The sequence below is a fragment of the Lacerta agilis genome, chromosome 3, assembly GCF_009819535.1.
Source record: "Lacerta agilis isolate rLacAgi1 chromosome 3, rLacAgi1.pri, whole genome shotgun sequence".
Classification (NCBI taxonomy): domain Eukaryota; kingdom Metazoa; phylum Chordata; class Lepidosauria; order Squamata; family Lacertidae; genus Lacerta; species Lacerta agilis.
In genome coordinates, this window is record NC_046314.1 from 58612464 (window position 1) to 58629089 (window position 16626).

Here is a 16626-nt window from a genome sequence, read left to right on the forward strand (position 1 = left end):
TCCCAAAAGTGGAGTTTTGATTTACATACTGAGCCTGCAAAGCAGTATAGAAAAAATTGGGAGCTTTTGAGAAAGGATGCTGTGCACTTTCTGCATTTTGTTTCATGTTCAGATTTTAATATGAATACTATGCATACTTAAAGAAGAATGTATTATTATCCATATTGTGTTATGAAATTATATTGCTATTCTCTCCCAGCCTTAGAATCTCACTGAACATATACAGCTCGATCGTCAGCTAACATAAACTGTTATTTTCCTCCTGACATTAGTGGAGGCAGACTATTTTAGTCCATTTTGCATTCTAGAATATTATTGGTAGAATTATGGTGTGAGGTAAATTAGTGAAGCCCTGCTTTGAAAAGTCCAACAATTTAGCTCTTTATTATTTATCAGTAAAGTTGGCACACAATGAAAACACGGACAAGGGAAATTTGCACAGTGTTTAACTTAGGTCAAAAAAACAAGTAATTTGTTAAGTGGCAAGGGCACCAACACGTGCCAGGTCACGCTGGATTTTCTTTAAAAATAAAAAAATAACTAAGTTAAACTTTCAGTCAACCTGAAAATATCTGCTTTTTATGGGGGCAGTGCGGAACGAATGGGACAGCAAATCTTTTTTCATTGGGCCATTTTCAGAAAGTGAAAAGCTCTGTGGAAGAGAGTGGGAAGAAAAAAGAAGGGGAGGGGAGGGAGGGAGAATGAAAACGAAAGGTGACAAAATCTGAGGTAAAAATGTTTTTAAAATGAAAAATGTGTATGGAGGTGTGCAAAGAATGAGAGCTGAGAAAATCTGAGGTAAAAAGAAAGTTTAAATGAGAAATATGGAGGGGTGTATGGGAGGAATGAGAGGCAAGAAAATCTGAGGTAATAAAATTTAAAATAAAAATGTGAAACAAACAAGCATTAAAGAAATTGGTAGTGAATCTGTTGTACTTCATGATAAAGAGGTGTTTCAGCACTAAGAGAAAAGGAGGCTCAGAACATAGAATCTCTAAAACTTATTTTAAAATTGAATGAACAAATCTGAAGAAATTCCTCATGTCATCAAGAAAAGTAGCGGGAATCAACTGAACCTTTAAAAAAAGGCAAAAGCACACTTTCTTTGAAGAAAATCCTATACAACTCATGAGACTTGCCTCTGAGAAATAATGCATAGGCTTAGGCTTCAAACCTCCTTTCTCTGCTACTTTGAACATGCCAATTTCATTAGTAAATAGACTTTACCAGTTAATCATAAGTTAATTAGTTGAATAGTTGCTTCTATAAAATGCTGTGTGATCCTTGAAACAACAGTAAAGTGGCAGCTTCATTAACAGGGAACTAGACCATTGCAAGCTTATTGTCCTAACTGAAGAACTGAAACAGAAAATGTGCTACGTGTGTGTTTGTGTGTGTGTGTGTCCGTGTCTTGAAATCCAGCTGACACATGCAGGCTACCACTGTTTATGTTTGTTGAATATTTTCTTCTAAGTTCTTCAAGACCCACACTAGGTGTCACCCTATCCATCTCTTTTCCACCTACCACTTTCAAAAGATAGGTTTCCGTGGTTGAAGTTTGATTTTTACCATTTCAAATAAGTTTTCTTTTAGTGCACCTTGGTGTCCGTCCTCAGCCAGTGCAGCATATTTTGTTTCTAGCAATCTCTTTCATCACAGAAAAATGTTTTCTCCGTATGCTGCCTAAAATTACAGATCGTTCTTATACCTATGTTTTGATTACATCCTTTTCGAACAGCTTCCATGTCATATAAGTTGCATCTTACATAAGCTGTTATCTTACAGTATATTTTATATATATTTAAGTAATTTCACCCATATAAAGTACAAGAATTTCTCTCTCTCTCTCTCTCTCTCTCTCTCTCTCTCTCTCTCTCACACACACACACACACACACACACACATCTTGTGAAAGCAAGAATGTTGGATAGTTTTGACCTCCAGTGTCCATACAATGAGCTATGGACAATACAGAAGTTTGGCTGTTTTTCTATACAGACCTGCTTTTGTATTCTTGTCCAGGGCTTGATCCTTGAAGCCCTGTGAGCTCAGTAGATGCCCGGGAGATAGATGTGATCTGTTAGCCTCATCCAGAGCCGACAGCTGAACCACTTTCACACAGGCAAGCAGGTATGGCTGTGCCTGGGTAACAGATGAGAACCCATGGGGAGCCCTTGACTATGGAGAATGAACAATCAAAAGAAACCATATTGGACACAGATACAAAAGGACTCCCCTGTTCCCCCCCCCTCTGCCTGATTTTTTGTTGTTGTTCCCTTCCCCCGCCCTGCTCTTTCTTGCTAAGCTGCAATGAGTGTGGAAAATGCTTCCCCTTGGAAGTATATGAACCACGTACATAGGGTCCAGATGCTGTTCTGTTCTTTCACCTCTTCCCTGTCTGGCAAGCTCACTTGATTTGATTTGCTGCCGTTCTGTATGTGTAAAGAGAAAGAGAAAGAGTTCCTTAAAATTTGCCTCTTGTTGGCACAACACAGGTGACACCACACTTGATAGATTTCTGGCATTAAATATAGTCTTATGGCATTAAAAAATAGTCTGGGGCATTAGCAAATATTATCTTGTAAAATGCATGTTTATTTATAAGTCAGAGCTTAACCAGATGAAAAATATGTAGTGTACCATACTATGCATGTTTACTTAGAATTCAGGCTGCATTGCACACCATGAATTTAAAGCATACCCCCCCCCTGCCAATAATCCTGGGAACAGGAATTTGTTAAGGTGCTGGAAATTGTAGCTCTGCGAGAAGAGAATAAAAAATTATTGGTTATATCCAACACTAGCTGCATTCACAGGGCAGTTTATTCTATTTTTAAAATGTTTCCCTAACTGTTAATTTCCACATTACATTTGAGCTTTCATGTGATGTAAAAACCATTTCTGGAACTATAGGGGAATATAGCTCAGGCTTAGTGCTCATTTCCACATTGTTTGCCAATGGATTTTTTTTCCTGGAAGCAAATATCGTGGAAATGAGCACTAAACTGTAGCTCCAGAAGTGGCTTTTACATCGTGTGAAAGCTCAAATAAAATGCAGAACTTAGCAGTCACAGAAAATATGTGAAAATGGAATAAACTGCCATGTGAACGCAGCCATTGTTTGTGAGCAAGGGGAATGAACTTCTGCTCATATAATGAGACTTCACCTTCCTTCCTTCCTTCTGTAGCCCTTGATCCACCCTCAAAATCTGCTCTGGAGGGCCACAAGGGTTGCATGGGATAGGAGAGATGAAGTCCTGCTGCATATGCATAAGTTCACCACCACAACATTGGATTCTGAATAATAATTGCAGGTCCTGACTTAAGCAGGGCAGGGAGTTGGACCAGATGACATCCCAGACCATTCCAATTAATAGAATCATAGAGTTGGAAGAGACCACAAGGGCCATCCAGTCCAACCCCATCCATGACTCCCAATAGGAAAGTTTGAATAGAATATACGTTAGGGGTCTGCCTCAGACAGGTATCATTCAGTGTCAAAGCACACCTCAAATACTATGCAGTATTTTCAAGTGGGCTCCTAATAGCCATGAATTCTACAAGATTCCTTTGTTTAATGGTTTTTTTTCTAGGAATTTATCTTACAAATTGTTGCAAAGGCTAACTTTTTCATTGCACTTTACCTTCACACCCAAATACCCATCAATGCCAGTTTGTTGTTTTATCTCCCCTAGCCTTGCAGGCCAGTTTTGACAGCTAGGCAAAGCTGTCCACTTGTCAGTCACCTGATGTAAATATGAATATCTGACAATCAGCTTATCAACCACAAATCATCTGATTGAAAGTGCCTGTTTTGAGCAGTTTGGGGGTTCTGGAAGACCTGATAACTGACCATTTGTTGGATTTTCAGAACTCACCCCTCCTTTCAAAACTGTTTTGTGCAGTACTTCAAAGGGGAATTTACATATGCCACCAATCAGCTAATAGGTGGTGCCTGTAAACACACTGTCAGCTGAGCCAGGTTTTCCCCTGACCCATATATGACTTCAGGTGTAGGGCCAAAGTGGCCTAGAGGGCCAAATGAAGAGGCCTGAGAGGCCTAATTAGGCCTGCAGATGGGATGTTTGCCACCCCTGGTAGAGAAGGTTATTCCTTGGGTAACATAAAGCTGTTATTAAGATTCAAGACACTAGAGCTATGGAGTGCATACTCCTTCAAGCAAACCAAAGAGTATTGCTAATTCCAACAAAGAATCACATGGAGCCACCCTTAGAGTTGTGACTTGTTCAACTCTGCATCTTGTTCAACTCTGCACATAATGCAGCAATCTTGTTGAAACTAATGAAATGAGAAAGCAAGCTAGTCATTTTCAAGATCTGTTCTAGGAAACTCCAGGCACTTATCAGAGGGAGGGTTAATTACAAGGACTGCAATGGCAGACAAACTTCTCTGGAAGACAGCTTGCCCACCACTACTGTTCTTGCCCTGCAATGGGTAGACGTGGGGAAGTATTTGATGCATTCCAGTGCACACTCTCACTTCCCATGTGGCACCACTGAGACCTAGCAACTGTTCTTCAGCAAATTCATATGGAATTGGATATTTGAAAAGCACTGTTCTAAACTCATCTTTGGGAACAGTGATTCTCACAATTCATTGAACCCTTAACTTTTGTTTCCAGCTTCATTGATTCACAAATACCGTACAGCTACAGCACAAAGGGGGAAAAAGTTTCAGAATCCGAAACTATAGACATATTCTGGGCACTCTCAGCAATGTTGTAAAGGGGTTAATTTAGCATTGACAAATGTTGAAACACATTTGCCGTCTTTATTTAGATAATATGGAGCTGTCTCTCCCTGCTAGTCTATTAAGATTAAGTAAACTGTTTCTCATCATTAGTGTGTCTAATGACAAGAGAGACAGAGCTGAACAGGCAACGCCTTCTCTTACTGTGCAACCCAGCAAGGTCATTTTCTCATGTTTCAGATCCTCACCTGCAACAGAAAACCCCCAATTCCCCTACCTTTGCTGAGTGGACATCATCTTTTGTCATCAAGGTTCCATTGGAGCCCTCAACTGACTCATCGGAGGGGGCGGGGAGTGAGCTGGGTGATGTATGTTGCCACAAAAAGGGCTTGTGTTTTACTAGCTGATGTTAAACTGTTGGTTCCTAGTCCCAGAAGTGCCATGCCCAGTTTAGTTAATAACAGATTGTCAAATAAAGCAATAAATCTTCTTGCTCAATGACTTCTGTGCAGCTTCCTCACATCCCCATTAATTCTGCGTGATGAGGGAAGCTTTCTGCACCCATGGTACCTCCAGGGACCACCAGAGGCATGCCAGCACCATGGAGACATATGTGAGCACACTGAAGCAGCATTACTTTCACAGCACTTTGTGTCAGTGATGAAAACCCTGACAACACAGAAGTGTATAATGTAGCTTTGGAGAAATTCTAAGTCCATTATTACCAGTATTGGACTTGTATTGCCTTCGCGACAGCCCTGCAATGGTTTAACAATTTCAATTATTTTTTACTGATGAGGAATGGAGAATTTGTGTATTTGTATAATTTGCCTTCCAGTACTAAATCCACTGGGCCACACTGGCCTTTCAAAGTGCCACACTATCCTTTGCACATATTGCAATTTCATATTCTGCATGAAGATCTTGCAATAGGCAAGCGAGAAAGGAAGATGGACAAAGGAACTAATACAAAATATATTTGTTTGCACATATCTTAGGTAATACTGCCGCACGGACCTAGCAACACCTCCACTGAAAGAAGCAAAGCCTAATTACAGCCCCCAGCATCATATTAGGCTGGTGAGGGTCAACATCTACTGAGAAACAGCCTGAGCCCACCTTCCTAGAGAAGACACTGTCCAAGGATGCCATATCAAGGGACTCAATGATCCTCCAACAGGATCCTCCAACACCTTAACCTTTCACACTGGCTTCAGTCCCCCCAGCCCAAGACCACAGCAACAGTGGTGACAATGGACCTATGCTTTTCTGATTGGGTGGACAAGTTAAATAGCTTTCTCAGCTATGGAGATATAGAATATTCATTCTGTTTATCAGGTGAATTGGGATGGAGATGCTTAAATTATGCATGGCTCAATTGGCCTAATCTTATGTTGGTGACACAAGGAATTGGGAAATGGGAGAAAGAGGGGGAGAGAAAGGAGTGGCAGGGAAGAAAGAGAGGGGGGAGACTTCCCTCACTTTTTGTTCCACTCCTGCCAACATTTGATGACAAAGCTGCCCATTGCCAGAATGCAACCCCTGACAGATTGCCTCCAAGGGAATGAGGCTCTTGACAGAAGATAGCTCTTAGCAAAATGTGGCCCTTGATTTAAATGAATAAACAAACAGCTATTCCCAGGATGGAACAGGCCAATTCCATGCCTCACACTCTCCAACCTTCTGAACTGTGAAGCCGTCTTCTTAAAGTGGGTTGGTAGAGAAGACCAGCAAAATAGTCTCAGGTGTTCTCAGGAGCAGCCTGATCTAATAGTCAACTCTCATCTCTCAATTAAGATATTTTGGCTGCTCTGCTGAATATGAAATCATAGTTTCCAAGGTCTGCTTCTTCTTTAGAGGCTCCTGTGCTCACAGCATTGGAATATTCCACTCACCAGATTCCAGTTAAAATGCTGAGGTTGTACCCAACATTTGCAATTCCTGCAAATGTTAGCTGCAACCCAAGAATTGGTTAGAAATAATCCTGAATACATATGTTGCCAAAGTTAAGCACTTTATGGTACAAAATGCACTTGTCAGGAAGCAGGTCCTATAGTTTGTTTGTTTGCGTATGTATGTGTCTAACCTACCTTTTCATAATGTAACAACGGTGGTTGAACTCAGTCGAATGTACTTCAAAGGAAACATGCTTAGGATGACACATTGCATTTATTCATTTCAGTTAAAGTATTCAACAAAAGCAACTATCGCTTCCACTTAATTAATGTGACTGAAATGTGTTTATTTTGCAGGGCTTAGGAACGCAAATACAGGAACAAAATAATTCCGAAAGAGTTGGGGGGAAACCCCCAACTTTTACTATCTCTCCTTGTTAATTCATAATATGTTTCTTCTTTGAGGCACCTTCTGTTTCTTGCATTTGGAATGTATCATAATAATTTTATTCCTATAAAATCTTATTATATTTGCATAAAATAAGAATGATGTAGGCCTGCCAAACATTTGTGTTGCTGGATTGCGGTTTTCGCCCCTCCCCCCCTTCATTGCTATCCAAGCTTTCGAATCACTGTGGAACATAAATGGTGGGAAGGAGGAAGTGTAGCAAAGGCTTATGGCTGTCTGTGGCATAAAAGTGGATTATAATGTCATTCGCTAACTGACAGATCATTTAGTGTCCTGGAAGAGTCTGTTTTCACACTGCTGACATTTTCACAGGGGAATTTCAGGAAGGCTTCTTATTGTCAGAGCTATTTTTCACCCAATTTGTTTCCAAATGATGTCTAACCTGAGGTCTCCCCCCTGAGAAGGATTTAAGCAATGATTAATGAGAAGTGTTTGGCCAGACCCACCTGGGGAATGGCCCATCTGCAAACTCAGGTAAGATGGAGCTGCCTACAAGGCGTCAGCTTGCGAATGGCAGGCTGTTTCCCATGGCTTTAGGCATTGTTCACAGCAAATGCAAGATGTTCACTGTTAGCATTGCTGTGATTCATCAAAAGGAACCAGAGATAAATGCCATTCATTCTGTCTTGAAGTTTTGTAGGTACAGTTCCTATGTACTTCTCATAGGATTGTTCAATGTGTATTGATAGAGAGCATTTATAACTGCTTGTGGGTTAAATAGATGGTAACCTCTCATTGCTATCTACTTATTCCAAGTGTTATTCACCCACTATTACTATTACTATTACTATTACTATTACTATTACTAGTTACAGGTAGGGTCAAAACAAAACAAAACAACAACAACAACAACAACAACAACAACAACAATAATAATAATAATAAGAGTTTGGATTTGATATCCCGCTTTTCACTACCCAAAGGAGTCTCAAAGCGGCTAACATTCTCCTTTCCCTCCCCCCCCCCCCAACAAACACTCTGTGAGGTGAATGGGGCTGAGAGACTTCAAAGAAATGTGACTAGCCCAAGGTCACCCAGCAGCTGCATGTGAAGGAGCGGAGACGCGAACCCGGTTCATCAGATTGTGAGAATACCGCTCTTAACCACTACACCACACTGGCTCCCAAAAAATCCTTCAGATACCCACTGAAGAAGTGTGCATGCACACAAAAGCTCATACCAATAACAAACTTAGTTGGTCTCTAAGGTGCTACTGGAAGGATTTTTTTAATTACTATTACTATTACTATCACAGAAACTTTAATAACAGTAACAGATTTGCCACACAGTAGTACTTGGTGGGTCATTCTCAAAGGCGCACGGGAGCTCAGATACAGAAGTTGTCCTGACTTGTTCCTTACTTTGAAACATAAGCCAAGATCATTCTTAAGGAACATAGGACTCTGCCTTATGCCAGGTCAGCTTCTTTGTCTACCTAGGCCAGTAAAGCTGTTAGCACCTCTACGGAGGTTTTGTAGGCTCAAGTATCATGTTTTGCTAATCAGAATCAGACTGGATCTTAGCAGTTCAATGAATATAGTCTTAACACAGCCTTTCTCAGTCTTGGGTCCCCAGATGTTGTTGGACTACAACTCCCATCATCCCTAGCTAGCAGTACCAGTGGTCAGGGATGATGCGAGTTATAGTCCATCAACTTCTGGACTATAGGCTGGTAACAGGTTGAAAAGGGCTAGTAACAGGAGAGGGCAACGATGCCCACTGTATCTAGGTCATGAGAGTAAGCAGGGTAGAGCAACTGCTCCCCATTGCCCAATTGCCAGGAGCTGCCTGGCATTTGCCTGTTTGTTCAGGGTTCTTTCAGATTCAGGATCACTTAGCAATGGGTAGAACAAACCAGCCATTGAGTGGATGAAGCAAAGAATGTCCCATGATTTAAAAACAAAATCCAGCAAAGGCATTAAAGTGCAGACCACCTAGGGTACAAAAGCTCATTTTGTACAAGTCATAATAACAAAAGGATCAGACTAAAGGATAATCTAGAGCAATTTCCTTCTTTTAAAAAGGGACCATCCAGATTCCTCTGGGAAGGCCACAAGCAATATCCCATTATTGTTCCATAGCTGCTGGTATTTAGCTGGTATTTCATAGAGCCGTGATGACTAATAGCCACTGACAGGCATCCTTCATAAAGTTGCCTAGCCTTCTTTAAAAGGCATCTAAATTAGTGGCCATCACCACTTCTTCCATTACAGAATTCTGTGTTATGTGGAGTGCTTTTTTGTTTTGTTTTTTGGTCAGTTCTGAATCTCCCGTCAGCCAACACTATTATTTGTTGAGACAATCTGTTGAAAGAATATTTTCCCATTGGTGTCGGCTGTCAGAGCTCTAAAACTACCTTTGGGGATCTTGGTTTCTCCACCCAGCCTTCAGTTGTAAAGCATTGAATTGGATATATTTCTTCCTAAATGATTGTGCATTCCTAGGTTTATGAGAAGAGTTGGAGGCTCACGTATCATTAGAAAACCCTTTCCTGTACTGTTTGCAACCTAGAGCCCCATCTGTTTAAGCAATGGTGGGAAATGGAATCTGCAACATCTTACAGCCCCATACATTACAGTGGGGGGTGGGCTAAGATTTTCAGGTTTAAGGGCAGCATTCACCATTGGCCAATTCCTGGGATCTGCATGCCACTGGTAGGTATGGTCACCCCACATTCACACATACTGTACATACATGCACACACACGCACACACACACGCACACACACACACACACACAACCACTCTCTCATCAAAGGATTGATCTGATGACAGGGAAGGAGAGATTTGCATCCAAGTGCTGGGCTGCGTCAAGCGCTTTAAACATCTCCATCCACCCCACAACCATGTCGGTGGGGTCTTGAGAGGATAGAAAAAATGCTGGGTGGGGGGTGCTGAATCTGGCCCATAGGCCAGGGAATTAGCCACCCTTGTTATCCAGCAAAACAAAATGAATCCAACTGCCTACAAATAAAACTGTTTCTTTGTAGAGAATACTTTGGATTGATAAAGAGCAAGTATCTAGAAGAGGAAGTATTTAGACTGAGAGAACTTTTTTTCCATGGAAATCTCCAGCAGCAGCCTCCCCACCCCCACCCCCCATGCCAAGTTTGCAGCATTGTCTATGGATCCAAATGTTTTCCCTTGCAGTATTCTGCTTATCACAGGGTGTGTATGATGGCAGTTGTGTTTTTGTTTTTGTTTAACCAACTATTGTGAAAAAGAAATGCATTCACTTTGTGTACGAAACACATCACGCAAAATAATCTCACACTTTCTTTAACTACTTCTGTTGCCAGCAACATGTTTACCATGATTTAGATGTCTATTATACGCATGAATGGCTTGTCTACTTAATTTCATCAAAAAAATGAACCCTCATAAGAGGCACAGATGCTGGTATGATGGTAATCAAATTAGTTTTTGGACAGGTTTATGGCCACTTGCTGTCAGTTAAGCTCTTTTTGGCTATCTTCACTCTTAATACAGTTTTGATGGTGATTAATGGCTCCATTAATACACTGTTTTTGCTGTGATAGACACAACATTATGGTGTTGTTGACCGCAGATGATCATAACATTCTATAAAATCTCGTTCTCAAATACATTAGTCATATCTAATGTGGAGATGTCAGAAGGTATGCTGCAAGCTCAATATATGTGGGAATTGTCCAGATAGCCTTAAAAATATAGGCATAGACCTTAGACCTTTAATTCATTGCCATGACTGCAACAAAAGCAGGAATGATCCCATATACCTCAGTCCTCACAAAATGCAAGGCTTCAGCAGAACTTACTTGCAAGTAAGTGGATGTAAGGAATATATTCCTAGTCATATTTACTTGGAAGCAAGTATATAATGACTGGGACTGGGCTGTAAGGCTGAAATCCTTGTGCTGTTTGGGGAATTATTGTGTCAACTGCCCAAGTAATCTCCAAATTCTATAGCGTGAATAGGGATTCAACAGGACCACTTGGAAATGTCCTGAGTGTTAGGAATCTCTCTTAATTCCACCAGCCTCCAGGAGTAAACCATCTTAACAAATTCCCCGCCCTTGAAGAACAGGTGCTGCAAGCATAAGCCACACCAGGAAATGGTTTGTCCATGACATATACAGGGAAATTCATACTGGGAAAGACCCATTGTTGTCATTGTTGAATATTGCAGAGCGTACGCAGACTTTCCGGAAGCATTTGTTTGCAAGCTGGCAGGATGATCAGGAACAAAATGCTGCCTACTAGTAACTTGGTTTCTTAGAGATTTCTTATGTACAACTGCAGACTGACAAGTTACCATATACAAGTTACTGATACGGATTTTAACTCTCTCTCTCAACAAACTTCAACTCACTCCAAGACTCTCCTACACACAGAGAGAAGTCATGAGTCATTCTGCTTATATGGGTGACCTCATCCAATAGCAGAGCTGTATCCAAGGCTCCCATATCTCCAGGCAGAAACTCTCCCTGCTCAGTCTCGCTGGCCTTTGGCCAACTCACTAATTGCTCACTCTGCGAAGCTGCCCAGAAGCACGTCGGCAATATCCCATAGGCAGAACTCTTCCCATCTCATACATAAAGGTCTCCATCATGCATACTGTAATTAAAATCATGTTTAACATTACATGTAGTTTGGCCCTTAGGTGCTGCTATTAAAATATATGTGTCTTCTGTGCAAATAGTGTCACCTACTGACAGAAATCATGTATTGCAACTCAGTGTAATATACAGTACCATGAGAGGAGTCAAAACAATGACAAATTTTAGCCAGTGTGCCAAAAACAACCCTGCATTGAAATAAGATCATATGTGCATATAAGTGTGTGTGTGTGTGTGCGCGCGCGTACACACACACACACACACACACACACACACTCTTCACCATACTTGAATAAAAATATTCTTATAACAAGGATGTTACAATAATCTCTCCCAATTGCTCAGTTCAGGCTACAATATACTTTAGATTGCTTGTGTGTGCCGTTTCAGGTGATCTATAAGACCACATGGGAAACAATATAATTAAAAACAAGTAACATGTCACAAGGCTGCTGCTGTTGTTATTGCCAATATGTATTCTGAGGTTGGAATCTACTTTTCAGTATAAATGTTATCATTTAAGCAGAAAGGAATGTAAATTTGCCTCTTCAGCACTGTGAGTAGCTGTGATGGAAACGTCAAAGAACCCCCTCCCCCCCAAAAACCCCACATGCAGTTCTGTATTTGTGAGCACATGCAAACAGTTTTCTCTCTGCATATAAATTTGTTGACTCACAGCCATAGGTAAATTGATGCACCTTAGAAGAAGCTTCTACCACCTGGTTACCATAAGAAAGTGTGGTGCTTCACAGTGAATGAACAACCCATAACACTTGCCTTCTGAAACAAAGTTTAAGAATCACTGTTTTAAAATCAAATTCTATTGCATATTAAATGAACCTGGTCAATGCAAACATTTGCAGTCAGCTGCAACATACATATGTATATCACATACTATGTTATGATAAACTCCTACAATTAAAACTAGGTGTGTGCATTGGATTTGTCTGAATCCCAAGTCAAACTGGGGTGACTTGAAGGGATTTAGGCTTGTCAGAGGTGAAGGAAGACTTGGCCAGAGTCAAACGGAAACTCCTCAAGTGCTTTGTGGCACCTTGGTGATTCAGTTGCCAAAGAAAAGCTGCAGACAAGCATCTACTGAAAGCAAAACTAAATGTTTCTCAGCTTACCATATAAGGAAAATGCCAGGATGGGCGATGGGGAAATGTAACAGCAGCCACCAGCCTAGCAAGAGAGTGGAAGGAGAGCTCTGTTGTAACTGACAGTCACAGATGATGTAAGTAAAGGGAACGGCTTTATCTGAAAAGTGATCCCTTTTAGTTCTCTCCCCCAAAAAGAAATCCATTTAAAATGAGCCCAGCCCCAGGCCCCCAAACCAATCTGTATTTTATTTACCTTTTAAAAAGTCTTACTTGTTGCTGTATTCTTAGGTTTTTATAATTATTTTCCCCCTGACTACAACTTACATTAACAGCTTAGGTTTTCCCCCTATACAGTGGTACCTCAGGTTAAGAACTTAATTCGTTCTGGAGGTCCGTTCTTAACCTGAAACTGTTCTTAAACTGAGGTACCACTTTAGCTAATGGGGCCTCCCGCTGCCACTGAGCCACAGGAGTACGATTTCTGTTCTCATCCTGAAGCAAAGTTCTTAACCCAAGGTACTATTTATGGGTTAGCAGAGTCTGTAACCTGAAGCGCCTGTAACCTGAAGTGTCTGTAACCCGAGGTACCACTGTACATGTATGTATTAAGTGGTATATAAATTTAGCAAGTAAGTAAAGAAAGTACAAATCTTAGAAGGATCTGGGCAACCAGATCCCAGCATGCTAATGCAGGATTGGTCCCTCTAGCCCCCTTTCTTTGTTGTTTGAAGATTGTTTAAAAGTAACTAGTATATTCTCAATGATGTCTAGCCCTCCTCGGATGTGATGCCCCTCACATGATGAGGGGGAGAATGGCAATGAGCCCAGTGGTCCCACCCTCGTCACTTCCTAGTTTCCTTCCCTTCTGTTTTCCATGTAGGAGGTTGAATGTCTGCAGCAAATGACTTTCTCTACCTGTGTGATTTAGAACCCTGGTTATGCATGGTTCTCAGTTGTGTGGGAACTGTATTTATTTATTTAAAAATTTATATCCCACCTTTCCCCCAAGGAGCTCAAGTTCACCTCCATAGCTCTCCTCCTTCCCATTTTATCTTCACAACAAGTAGCTACTGGAAGAGCAGAAATCAGTAAGGAGGAAGAAGAGGTTGCCGTTGCCTCTCTATCTACTACCCCGCAGTGGTTCAGGTAGCTTATTGCAAGCATTTGTTGCTTTACGTCCAACACTCTGAGTACTACTTTGGACTTTGTTCATTGGGGAGAGAGTATGCGGAAGAGATCTGGTTACAAAATCACACAAGCTTCAACCAGGTAAAGGGGTTTCTTTTAATGAGAAAGAAAACTGATAGGAAGGAGCCTCCTGTATTTTGTATCAGGATTCGTTTCCCACACAAACTGGCATCGACTATGCATCAAGTGTAATGTGTGATTAAATCTGTGTATTTTGGAAAGTGCATTTGATTTGGGTCAAACCCTGTTTTTACACAAAAGGGCACAAGTTCCAAGCATGCGCCTTTATGATGTTGCCCTTAGGGGAACTTTGCTGTGTCCTAGGGTCAAAAAGGCCCAGAGTTGCTCTGTAGGTCATTGGGATTTTCTTCCAAGTAAACACATTTAGGATTGGGCCATAAATTACTGTCCTTCGTAACCAACCATGTAAATGTACCGTGTATGTTGCAGAAGCAGTAGGGGGAGAGGGATCAAATTGCCTGTGAATACAAAAGATTTCACTTCTGGCACCTCAGTGATTAGTTTTTGCTTCTTCTATTGTTACTCCTTGTGGTTTCATCTGTAATATGTATAGTGATTGTTTGCAGCCTGGCAACAGAATGAAGAAGTGAGGAGGGTGGGAAAACCATAGCCCCTTGTTAGCTGCAACCCAAACTTCAAAGGCTTTGGGGGCACTGAGCAGACAGGTTTAAAGCAGGCATGAAAACAAAAGGGGCCACTTCCACCCAGACTGAGTTCTTGGTTTACTTTGTTTGTTTGTTTTAAAGCAAAACTTCTGGCAATGGGTAAGATACATTCTGTCCATGGTCGTATGCCCTCTCAGTTCTGCATCAGATGGAGATATGGGCATTTACAGCACCATAAATCAAGGAATAAACCATACATGAGCAGCTGGCCCATGTGCTAATAACTATAATTATTAATCATGTCAATTTCACACCCTTCAAATTTACGCTATGTGCTTTCTGCAGGAAAGCCATCCTTGGCGCCGTGAGCTGTTTATGGTATGAAAATATGATGTGTTGATGTTCTTGGTTAATGGTTCCATCACCCTGAAATTGGGTGGTGGGGTACCCAGTGCCCAACAATAGAGGGAGGGGTTTTCCCCCTTGTTATCCGGTGTGCATCATTGTCTCACATGTGCCATTGTTGCCAAAGTCAGTGAAATACTTTCGGCATTTGTCCCAGGCTTTTTATCACTTAGTCACCTTTATTCTACTCTTATCCCTTTCGGAGATCTACTTTGATGTTGCTGTGGCATCATCTGGAAAGTGCCAGCCATCAAAGTAGTATTAAGTCATTGTTGTTGTTGCTGCTGGAAGTTGAGGAGTCTGAAAATATGTCTGAAAACAACAACAGCCCCACTACCTTTCTGTCTGAAAGACAATGTGCCAAACAGAGCCATTAGCCATACACAAACATCCTCATAAGATTGCACAGTTGAATTCAGAAGAAAAATAACTTGACAGTGATGCCTCTTCCTACATAAGGGTTTTTATATTTCTTTTTTACACTGACATTGGCAAACACTATTTGGCAATAAAGCAAACAACTTCTAGAGGGAATGATCCAATTATTAATTTTTAACCATAGTTTTCCTTAACAACAGAAGGCTTTTGGAAACTAATCATGATGTTAACTTGACACTGCAATGTCTGCTCATCACCTACCATCCTGAAAAAGTGCACAGGACACTTCCCACTTATTTCCTGAAGCTGGCACGGCCCCCATCGGGCAGTATCTAAATTACTCCTGCTGACTTTACAGCTGCTCCATTCCAATGACCCCCAGAAGGATCTGGGAATTGTTAGACGAAATTTCTATTAATCAACCACAAACAGACTATTACCATTTCACACTTTGCTTCCATCATTTCACACATTTAATGAATATGAAGGTCTGTTCTTCGATCCAAAAAAAAAAAAAAACTATTTACAATGGGAGAGGGAGGGGGAATTAGGAAGAATATAAGTTAGAAAACAATAGAGATCAGAAGGCAACAAGTGTTACTGCTGAAGTATTCCTGAAACTGCCCAGTCGGTATCAAAGGATGAAATCTGGTGTCCTGATTGCAAGCAGGCAGATGGGGCAGAGTATAAATGCCCACGTACTATGTTTTCATTTAAAAAAAATTTCTCCTCTTGTTTGTACTTCTCTGGCACAATGAGCTAGAGGTTCCTCCACACACTATCTGAAATGGCATGGGAGTCCAGATAGAGAAAGTATGAATAAAAGTAATGATACTTCCATACTAGGGTTTCTTGGTACTATGCAGTCCAATTTATTTGCCCCAGAGGAATAAATACGTCCCCATGACAAGGAGTCTCCTTCCCATTGCTGGATCCTTGAGGTTATTTATTAAAAGTCACACACTTCTCACATATATTGTTATTATTATTTATTAAATCTGTGACTCTCCCTTTCTCCCAAATCACAACCTGGAAATTAAAATAAGGCTGCCATCCTAAGCACACTTTCTTGAAAGTTCACTCCCTCAAGTGGCCTATGCCCAGTAAGGCAGCCTCTAAGTAATTTTACTTTAAAAAAAAAAAAATTCAAACTCAGTGTGACTTATTTCACCATGGACATGTTTAGAATGGGAGTATTAATGCGAAACAGGCTGCTCTTATTTCTCTTTCAGAAATCTAACATACGAGACAAAGC